At 36.8% G+C, this 11,264-nt stretch overlaps 1 protein-coding gene across 5 annotated transcripts in view; it reads left to right on the top strand.

Annotated features, from left to right (window-relative positions):
• KHDRBS2 (KH RNA binding domain containing, signal transduction associated 2) overlaps window positions 1-11,040 on the top strand; it is a 365,680-nt gene extending 354,640 nt beyond the window's left edge. For all 5 annotated transcript variants that reach the window (XM_061347850.1, XM_061347847.1, XM_061347845.1 and 2 more), the window contains one exon: window positions 9,308-11,040. The gene's annotated coding sequence lies outside the window, so the exon portion shown is untranslated. The remainder of the gene's footprint in view (window positions 1-9,307) is intronic.
• The last annotated feature ends 224 nt before the right edge of the window (window positions 11,041-11,264 follow it).

The following is an 11,264-nucleotide window of genomic DNA, read 5'->3' on the forward strand; positions in this document are numbered from 1 at the left end:
ACTTAACACATGCAGTTCCAAAGTCTTCAGTATTGAACAGTGGACCAGTCATTAAAGAAGCAGCCTTCAAGATCTCATTTAGGAGCTGACTTCCCCACTGCTAGAACAGTAAACCCAGTGTTGTCTTTCAGATACTCCTCTGAAGTATCTGAAGTGTAAGAGTCCTTCAGCTGCAGTTCCCTGTCCTTTCTTGTTACCCTTCCTTTGCTAATCACTGCTCCTGTGGAGTTAATAGGAGATTTGCATATAGATATATTAAAGTAATTTTGGTGATGGTAGGCTTTTGCAACTTAAAAATGGCAGTCTTCATGGGGAATAGGATGAATATCATAGTGTGAATAGATAGGGGTTACAATCATAATCCAAGCTGGAGGTACATTCTACATACTTTCATCCTCTTGGAAAGTAGTATTCCGTACACGACTCCACAGATGTATTTGTGTGCTCTGAGTGTCTCACTTAATGTACTTTTACACTTGACATTTTAAGAAATAAAACTTTTTTCAACATGATGCAATAAAAGACTTTCAAAGGATAATTACAAGTTCAAAGACTTTAGTTAGGACAGCAATTCCTGAATAAAAGCAACTGGATCCTCTTTAGTTATTCCCTAGTTAAATGCGCTAAGAAAGTGAAGTGTTAGAATGGCAGAAATCTCAATATGGAAGTGGAAGATGGAAACACAAAGTCAGAGAAGATGGAAGACTTTTTCTCTGAAAAATAAAAAGTTCTGAATCTAAGATGTTACCTAGCACGGCCAACTGAAGTTCAGGAGAGGGATAAGGGATATTGTGTGGATTTTAGCAGTACTTTCATAGAAACTACCCATAAAGTCTGTCAAATTGTCTGTTTCAATATCAGGAGACAATGTAGACTGAAAGCAGCTCCTGAAGACTCCTGTGCCCAGACATAAGCAGAAAGGCAGTTGTTAACAGACAAGGTTTCCTCATCAGGGTAACAGATTTTCCACTCTCTATAGCTTTAACACCATGCCTACATGAAGTTAAAGCCTTCAAACTGAACCTAGCTTTTGGCTGGTTTGTTTCTTTTTAATTAATGGTTGAGTAAGGGGTGGTAATATATACATCATTTTCCAGAATATATAAACAGGCAACAAATTATGAGTGTTGTGTAAATAAGAAATAACCCAGGCAGTAATCATACTCTTACAAGGATGAAAAGCTAAAACCATCAGCATGAACCACCCCCATCTTTCAGCAAAAGGAGCAGAGGTTAAATCCTGTGTGTGTTGTGAGTGCTCTGTAGCTTTCTGTTCCGCTTCACCATAGTGGATTTGGCAAAATAAGCAATTACACTGAAGCACCAAGAAAGAGGTGACCTGTTGGATAGTCAATGCTCAAATCTGACCTGGGTGAAAATTTAGTAATACCAGACAGTTCTTACAGTGACCCAGTAGCAATGGGTTCTTCAGGAGTAACTGCCAACAAAGTTCCTCCCCAGTCTCAGGAATTTGATGATTCATTTTTGCTTTAAAGGATAAGCATTTACATTCCATATTTTTTTTTAATAAAATGCCACATTGCTTTAGAATTTTTCTCTATGTTAAAGGTACGGAAGAGAGATTGATAACAGGTTTGCTCTAGAAGATTGAAGTGGGGTTTGGTTTGCTCATTCTTTTTTTGGCAGTAATAAGCAGAATTATGTCTGTTCCCATTACCCATAAATACATATTTATGATGTATATTAGAAGACTTTTAGTTCAGTGCTTAGCAGTAATTTGGCTTAGTGATTCGTTCAAGTTCATTTCACATTTTAAAAAAATTGCTTTTCTCTGAACTCTTCGGGTTTTGCTTGATCTAAATTAAATGACGTGTAAGACTTTCATCAATAGGGAGCACTGACAGTTCAGCTACTAGGATTTTTCAAGTATTTTACATGCCAATTCAAGCAGACTTTGGGGCTATAAAATGGTGTTTTAATTGCACTTAATATTCAGCTATTTGCTGTTTCTTGTCCATTTGTTATGCAGTGAGCAGCTGTTTCTGTTGGCATGGACACAATGACTTTCTATATATTTTCCATGAATCCAGTGAATTTAAAATCAAAGAATATATATTAGTATCCAAATTTCTGAAATACGTGAATCTGCATTTTGTCAAAATGCATGTTGGCATACCAGTGTGTTTCTCAGTTGCCGATTTTAACGTCATCTCTGAAATATCTTAACTGTCTTTTCAGAACTATCCTATTTATATTTTTATGTACTTCCTATTTTGACATTTCACTTCAGCCGTAATCTAATATATTAATCAAAGTATAATCATCATCAGTCTTCATAAGGTAGTGCAATATTAGTCTGATATTCCTATTGCTTAGAATCATAGAATAGTTAGCGTTGGAAAGGACCTTAAGATCATCTAGTTCCAACCCCCCTGCCATGGACAGGGACACCTCACACTAAACCATGCCACCCAAGGCTCTGTCCAACCTGGCCTTGAACTCTGCCAGGGATGGAGCATTCACAATGTCCCTGGGCAACCCATTCCAGTGCTTCACCACCCTAACAGGAAAGAATTTCCTCCTTATATCCAGTCTAAACTTCCCCTGTTTAAGCTTTAACCCGTTACCCCTTGTCCTATCACTACAGTCCCTAATGAAGAGTCCATCCCCAGCATCCTTGTAGGCCCCCTTCAGATACTGGAATGCTGCTATGAGGTCTCCACGCAGCCTTCTCTTCTCAAGGCTGAACAGCCCCAACTTTCTCAGCCGATCTTCATATGGGAGGTGCTCCAGTCCCCTGATCATCTTCGTGGCCGTCCTCTGGACTTGTTCCAACAGTTCCATGTCCTTTTTATGTTGAGGACAGCAGAACTGTACACAATACTCCAGGTGAGGTCTCACGAGAGCAGAGTAGAGGGGCAGGATCACCTCCTTCCACCTGCCAGTCGCGCTCCTTTTTGCTGCAGCCCAGGATACGGTTGGCTTTCTGGGCTGCAAGTGCACACCGAAGCCGGCTCATGTTCATTTTCTCATCAGCTTTTTAACAGAATCTCATCCAGCTTTCTATCCTCTCACAGTCGATTTTTGTCCAGAGATATGTTTCAGATATGACAATAAAGACATAGTACAAAGTGAAAGATTTTTTGTAATGACTGTTTGTTTAACTGGTAGTTGAGTGGAAGGCATTTTCACTACTTATGTGCTGTAAGCTTTGTCTGTGAGGTAAGAAAGAATTATATCTCTGCACAGCACCACAGAACAGCATACAGTGACTGAGATTTCTGCAGCCTTTTCTAATGTGTTATATGATGCCAGCAGTAGAAAAAATCATTCTGAATTAGATAGAAAAATGTTATGTGTCTCTTGTTCTCATGTTCCAGGTCTTTTTCTCAGCATTTCTACTCTCTCTGTACCCCAGGATTTTTTTTTTTTTTAATATTCTAATATATTTAGTATTCTCATAATACATTTTTAGTAAAAAACACTTCTTTTATAAATATTTGCAAACTATAGACAATAATTCATCTCATCCCACTGTCTGCAGATTCAGAGTGAGCTAAGTGTAAAAATACTGAGGCAAATAATTCACTTAAAGCATGTAATGTGTATGCTTCAGCAGTACACATACATCATTAGAATACTGCATATGCTTGTCCTATCAACAAAAGGGCAGGTATTCCCATCACATGGAAATTGGTTGGCACAGCCAGTTCTTTGTGGGAATCTGGAAAACGGACAACAAATGATTCTGTCAAGGGCAAAATGAGAAGAAAGGGCAACACAAGAATAAACAATAAGGCATTTAGGCATATACTTTAAGAGATTTGAATGATTGTGATACAAGCAAAGGACAGTTAAGAGTGATAAATGTAATAACTCTGAAAAATAAATGAGAAGCATGTAAGTTTTTCCCTGAAACCACAAAAGGTTGACTTAACATAAGCTATAAAAGATGTCATTAAATCATCAGCCTTTAATAAGAATCACCTGTTGTAGTTTCTGATATGCTCCTTTCTCTCCCTGTACCCTTGAGTACTATGTACAACTCCAAGAATTGATATCTGTAAGAAAATTTCAGTGTCAGACTGACAAAGGAAGTAAAAAACAAAAGAGGTTATATCTCACTACAGTAACAAGCAATCCCGTTCATCTCAGCAGGTCTGATCATAGGTGTATAGGTTCAAAGATCTGTCTCTAAAAATTAAGCTGTGCTAAATATAAGAGTACAGTTTAATAAATGGGCTACATCAAGTCAATTCAGTGGTGTTCTTTGGGGTGTATCTGTGTACCAGTAGAAATCTCCATGATTTACATTAATTCCATTAAAGTAGCACACCACCTCCAAGTATTTATAGAGATCAATCAGACTCACTTCAGGATGATCCCTTTGTACATACAAGAGGTACCATTTCCCAAAATGTAAACAATTGGCATCTGCTGAACCATAATCCCTAAATCAGAAACACAAATGTTTGGATTAACAAAAAGTGGAAAGCCTCATTCTTTGTTGTTGACCTCCCAATACAGGGCGGAGGGGGTTCACTTTCAGTGTTATGTGCATGACGAGCATTCTTTATCCAGGACTGGAAATGCAGTGGCTTTTTGCCATAGTGACCAAAAAGGACAGCGGTCATCAAATTCAAGCCAATTCAAACTATAACTGACTTGAGGAGATTCAATATCAAGCCTTCAATTCAGTGCTGCACATATGATGCAGTATGAAACAAATGAGATTTGATATTCTTAATCAGAGAAATATAAAAGGATATTTATTTTACCTGTTTAAAAGAGTAGGTGGATCTGATACAAAAAAAAGTTGAGGAAATACAAAACATAGCTTATGCATAATGTCACTGAAATCTATGTGGTTTTTATATACCTAAAGTTTTAGCATTCCACTGCACCAGAGACATGTTTTATCACAGACCCTGAACTGCTGTCTATTTGCAGTGCATATATCCATATATATGGATACAGAATGCAGATATACAAACTAATCCGTTGTATAATCTGATGCTATAACAATGAGCAAACTGCTTAAACTCTAGTTCTGAGGGAATGAAATTTGGAAGTCTTCTCCAGAATAGCTAATTTTTGGACAGTGTTTTTTCTTGAAGAGATTAAATACAGAGCTAGTGGAGAGCACTGAGAAGTTCGAGAAGGGTGAGGAAAGTACTCTCTAGGCTACAGGTACTGTTGCACAGGACCTGAGGCATAAGCAGTGATCTTGGAAGTCCTGCCCATTCTGTTTTGTACTGTGGGTTTTGGGCCATATGAATCCCAGTAGGATAATCAATAGCCAAGCATTTGCTGGGGTTTGGGGGCCTCCAATCTTCCTCTTCCAAAGCCATGCTCGAGACACTGCTCCCAGCCGCCCTGCCAGAGGCTCTAAAAGTTGTTGGAGCTACTCCAGCTACATAGCAAAAGGACAATATACCAAATGCTCCAGGTCCACCTGCCTAGTAAAAGGGTTTCTTGCAGCCTGTGCTTCTAAAAGCAATGGATTGGTAACTGCAAATTGAAGTCAGCTGTGATCTCTCTGAACCAGTAGCTCTTTGGAGCCTTTTGAGGTGGTCATTGGGTGTTGGCTTTGATGACAGGGAAGCAGTCATATTTCCACTGGATTCTGCCTAGTTTTACATATGTTCATTACAGGTACTCAGTGTGCACTCAAATTTTTCTATTCACAAATCTATTTGGCAGGGAAATAACGCTTACATAAGTTTCAGGGAAGACTGGGATTGTCCACATATAAAGATTAAAGTTTTGAAAATTCTACAGAACAATGCAATTCAGTAAAATATCCCTAAGTACAATTTTAATTATCTTAATACGTACTTTTCATGCTCTGTTTTCATTTTCCATTAATTTCTGGACATGTTAGATTTCACTTTACTCTGTAAGAAGAAATGAAATTTTTCAGGTTTGTTAGGTTATATATTAAATTTTAGGACTTTGCATTAGAATTTCCTTATGACTTCAAAATTATCAAAATAGTTACTTTTGTCTGTGCAAATATGGAGAGTTTGCTTTCATTTCTGCTTTGTCACAAAAATTCAAAAATTTTAGGCAGTATAAAAAAGCATTCCCTGAATCCTAGTGTCAACAATTACCTGTTTCCCTTTCTAAAATAGACTGTACTTTTACCAGGCATCCCTTTGACCCCAGGCAAAAGGAACCTAGCCCTTGCCATGCTAAATAATAAGCTGTGTAAATTTCAGTTGTTGGGGATCTGTTCTGTGCCTCCAATGGGAGAAAAAGTTATTTCCAGTGGTTATGGTTTTGGAAAGCAGGGAAGGGGAGAGGAGAGGGAAAAGAAAAAAAGAAAAGAGGAAAGGTTAGAGGAAAGGAAAGGGAAAAGAAAAGAAAAAAAAGAAAATATTAGAGAAAAGAAAAAAAAGAGAAGGCAGAAGAAAATTTAAAAAAAAAAAAGAAAAATCTTAATGTTACAATTGATAAATTAGTGTTCTTGGGTTAGTCTTACTGGTTAAATATTTGGGAGCACACAAAAATACTTCATAAACACAGTGAGAGCGCTTATAATGTAAAACCTCTGTCCTTTCTTCAGGATCCTAGTAAGAAAACTGAGCTTTCTACCTGAATTATATTCTTCTAACTAAAAGCCAGAATGTCCTGCCACTAGTTAACACTGTCAAAACACCATATCTCAACTATTCTTGCTTAAGTAGACTTCATTCCTTCTTCTGTCTAGTTTTGAATGGTATTTCTTCATTTGTTATTCTCTAGCCTCTTTTTCACAGTCCCCTGGAAACAAAACATAAAATCAATGATGCTGAAGTTTATGTAGGCTTAATATTAGGCAAAAAATGAAAGTGCCTAGTCCTGCTGTCGATAGGATGCATTTGTGTAGTTCTCCATGTAGCACTAAAGTAGGATAAATGACAGCAATGACATTCTAAGAGGAAGAGCCATATGGTTCCATTTTATGGGCAGCTGGTTTTGTAACAGTTCAGAACAAAACAGTCATGAACCTTAAACAGATTCAGATTACCCATGTAGGTGAGCAAAGTAGCCATCCACAGTGCTATGGAGTTCCAGTCTTTTCCATGTACTGCCCTGTTGCGAAAGCATGCCAAGAATTGTGATTTATCAAGAAAGAGGAGAAATGTTTCCTCCAGGGAATTTATAGTTTCAGTAGGCAGTTGTCATGGTTTGCATGGTTGCTTGAGGTCAGAATACAGTAATTAGTTCATACCTCTAGTCTTCAGTGCCTCCAATAAGAATGTCTTTGACGGCATCCCCAGACAGAACAGAACAGTCTGTGGTGATATGCCATACTGCTAATTCAAATATGTAGACACTAGAAAAGGTTGTAAATTCACATTAGGTCACTATATCTGTGTGCATGTGCCTAGCTACCCACATGTGTATCCATATGAATAATAGATTTCTGAAAGAATCTTAAATGACTTGTTTTGGCTCCTCTCCTTCCCTTTGATACTGAGCCTTCTATACGAATTGGAAGTGAGAAAATAGTTAATACAGTGTCATTGTAAACCATTCCTGATTGATGACTTGCCTTCTCCCAAGACCCAGGATCATAGCACAAACCAACTGGTATAACATGAAGCTAAAACGACATCTTGGAATTCTGCTTTTTTTGTAGGGAAATGTATTTTTCAGTAATACTAATGTTCAGACTCAGGAAAAAAATGTATCTAAGGAAGTGTGTTATAAACAGAATCTTAAGCTATTGCTCTGCTTGATTACACTTATCTTTTCCTGAGAATCAAGTGAATTGTTACGTGTCATCCCCATGTTCATCTCTTAATACTTGTGAGCGTGATACAAACCACTAAAAGAATTTCATTGCCCAGACTAGACAATTTCCTCTGTTACACAAAGATATTTTTCCTATTGTGTCATTTGGTTTGATAAGTGCTAATACAAAGGTTCTTAGCCAGTGCTTTTAAAATACTTACTGATCTACAGAGACAGAAAAAGCAAACAGCAGTTAACAAATTGCTTTGACAGATAGTGCAGTCCCCGGGAGGCATTCATAACATTGTCACCAATGTTAAGTTATTCTTTCTCAGGAGCACCATTAACAGTCACACCACCTAATGTATGTAGTTCTGTAACATCAGTCCCAATGCTGAGCAGCTTTCCCAGTCAGAGGTTAACTAGGAGCAAAACCACGTCACTATTGAAAAGAAAGTGGAAACAAGCCTAAAGTGTTAAACGCACAGTTTAAAGTCCCATTAATACAGGCATTTACAGGTAGCAGAACTGAACTGTGAACACAGGTGAGCAGTATATTGACTTTTTAAAAATTGTATACAAAGGGACAGTTTGTATCTTAGTTTTGATTAATAGTTTGTTTTTGTTCTGGTCCATTTTAGCCCTGTTAGCCAGAAAAATAATAATTTTGAGAAGAACAGTGTGTCAATATAGATAATAAGTTCAATATGAACTATGAATAGGATGCTATTTAAAACAGATATAATCGGTGTAAGAGTAAACAGGTAAACAGTAGTCAGAAATTGGCACAGAACTATTTGTTTACAACATTTGTGAAACTTTGACTGGAAACCCGTGTGCCATTATGGTTTGTGGAAAATCAAAAAGATATACAGAAAATAGTTCTGAAGGAAAGAAAATTTAGAGAAAACATACCAATAGCAAAACACAAAAGATACTCTATGTGTTAATTCAGTCAAGACTAAGAAGTAGCTTGACTTCAGGATTTCTGACAATTCAGAGCTCTCTAATTTAGGAGAAAGAAACGTATAGTTAGCTGGAGCCAAGAACACCATCGTGTTCCCCCTCCACCAAATTAACAGTGGGATCTTTTAACCACTGGAGTAATCTGCATCCTTCTGAAAGATATGCTGCATCTCAGAAGCTATAAAGGCTGATAATTTTGGGACTACATAGGATTCTAGACTAGACAATAATGTACAATTTCCTCTGCCATTAATATCTATTTCTGAATTTAAGAATCTGCAATTCAACAAAGATGAATGAGGTTAACAGAATCTGGCCTTCAGTCATATATATTTTATCATTTAATTACATTTCCATTTGAGGATTATAATTCAGTTCTCTTATGACTTTATCTCTGAAACTTTTATACAGATCACAGAAATAATCTTTCTTATTCTAGTAATTAAACTTTGAACCAAATAGAAGTTCTTCAGCTTGAGACTCTGGATTGTCATGAGAAAGATCATTTTAGCTTGTTATGTGGGAACACAGTAATGATACAGCACAAAAAGCATTAGTGTCTGTTTTAGCCCCTGAGCTATGCAAATGTGTGGTTCTGTTTTGATCATGCTTGATATGCCATGTCTTGACTAGGTTTTATTCCATTCTGTTTTTACAGGTTAGTAAGACTTTAATCAAGAAGAAAAAAAAAAAGTATCTAATGAACAGCAATTTGAAGCACAGCATTTGGAAAGGTCAGAATGGTACATTACATCCTTATTATCCAAAAGAACAGATGACTTTAATATCCTGGCAGCATTTTCCTGTGAAGAAGATATTAAACAAGAACTGAAAATGGCACAAGGTTGCTTCTTACTTTCTTCTGACAAAGACTGCAACAAGGTGATTAAACTGCACAGAATAGATCTCTTTCTAATGTTCAGTTGTAGATCATGCCTACATTTCAAAAACCTAAGCTAACCAGAGTGTCAAAACACATGCTATTTGTTTCAGGTCCCTTAGAACTCATTTTACTGCTTATATGACCCAGTTTCCATTAATATTTTCTGTCTTAAAGTTGGAAAGGCATATTAATTAAAGGTACACAATGCAGTGAGTTTTGTCAAATGCTTGTGTTGAACTACAACAAAACAAGCACTACATCATCGCTGCTTAAAATACAGGGGTTTCAGCTTCTGTTCGAATAGACCTAACAACAGAGATAATGTATTCCAACATGCAATGCATTGCATGTGTCCTGTTTTGGAGAGTCCTTGAAGGTATGGAACTGTTTGGAGGCAAAGGAACTTTTAGTCTATCTTATTAAAAATTTGATTAATATAAGGAGCTGTCACATTCCTTAAATCACTATCTGAATGAAGACTCTTACTTTATAGGTCTAAGGAGAGCAAAAAAACTTCTGGAGCTTGATGTCGTATTTCAATACTAAAATACACCATCAGGGTTCTCATGTTAAATCTTCTTATGACAAGTGAAAAAATGCTATGCTTAAAAATCAAAAAATAAGTATATAGCCTACACCTGTATTAGGTTAGTAGTCATCATTCCACATGATATATGAGGTCTGCCATTACATAAGAATGTAACAGGTTCTATATTAAAGATATTCATAATTATTAAAGAAAACACTTTATATTATTCCAGAAGATCAGAAGATACCTGTTTTGAAGTATTGCTGGCTGAAGTAAACCTACATGGATTTGCACAAGCTCACAAGTAGAAATTATATGGAACCTTTTTTTTCCACACCACCCAGGGAATACGTTTGAAAAGAAATTTCTCCATGGTACATTACATGCAGCATCTTGCTGAGAAAAGTCATTCTGCTTCAGTCAAGAGAGATAAAATGAACATTTCCAGTATATGTTTTCAGTGTCTCAAGTGAATATATATGTGTGTGTGCGTCTGTGTGTATGTGTGCATGGACTGTTGTCTTTTTCTGCACCTTAGGTGATTTTATTTTCCACTGGAGATTTTAAATGTATTTTTCATCCTTTATTTTGCAAATACAAAGTAGGATAGTTTTTACAATGCACTGTCAATGTGTGACCTATTTTGAAACTCAGACGGTTTTGCAGAACTGTAGTCAGAAATCCCTAATGGGTCTTCATTTCATAAATACCTACAGAAATTAATGTTTTCCATATGCCTAGAAAATATCCACTAGATACAAGTTTCGAACAAGTTCCTTGTAATTCAGCTAATAGTCCTTGAAACTGTCATGACTACAGCCATCGAGTATGCAGCCTACAGAAAATAATTAACAAAACTCTTTTTTTTCAGTTCCTGATTATTATCCACAATAGAACTGAGTGTTTTTATAATTTGAATCACTAAGAGCTCTGACCGTTTGAACTTTTGCTATGAAAACATAAAATGTATGCTGTTGTATCCATTTCTTAAAAGACCATGGCTGGGGAATGACTGAGTAGAAAATCCAGGGTACGGAGGCAGTCACACAAACTCCAGGATTTCTCAGAGAAAGAGTCCAATGTACCAGATGAAGACAGTGGGGTTTGTTATACTCTTCTCAGTTTGCTCATGATTATGGAAAATGGTTACTCTGTCGCACACTATTTAACACGGGGAACACTTTGCACACATTATGCAGCCTT

Source organism: Neopsephotus bourkii, unplaced genomic scaffold, assembly GCF_033783945.1.
Source record: "Neopsephotus bourkii isolate Nb327-2 ecotype Australia unplaced genomic scaffold, CSIRO-AGI_Nbou_v1 NB_330, whole genome shotgun sequence".
In the NCBI taxonomy this organism is placed as follows: Eukaryota; Metazoa; Chordata; class Aves; order Psittaciformes; family Psittacidae; genus Neopsephotus; species Neopsephotus bourkii.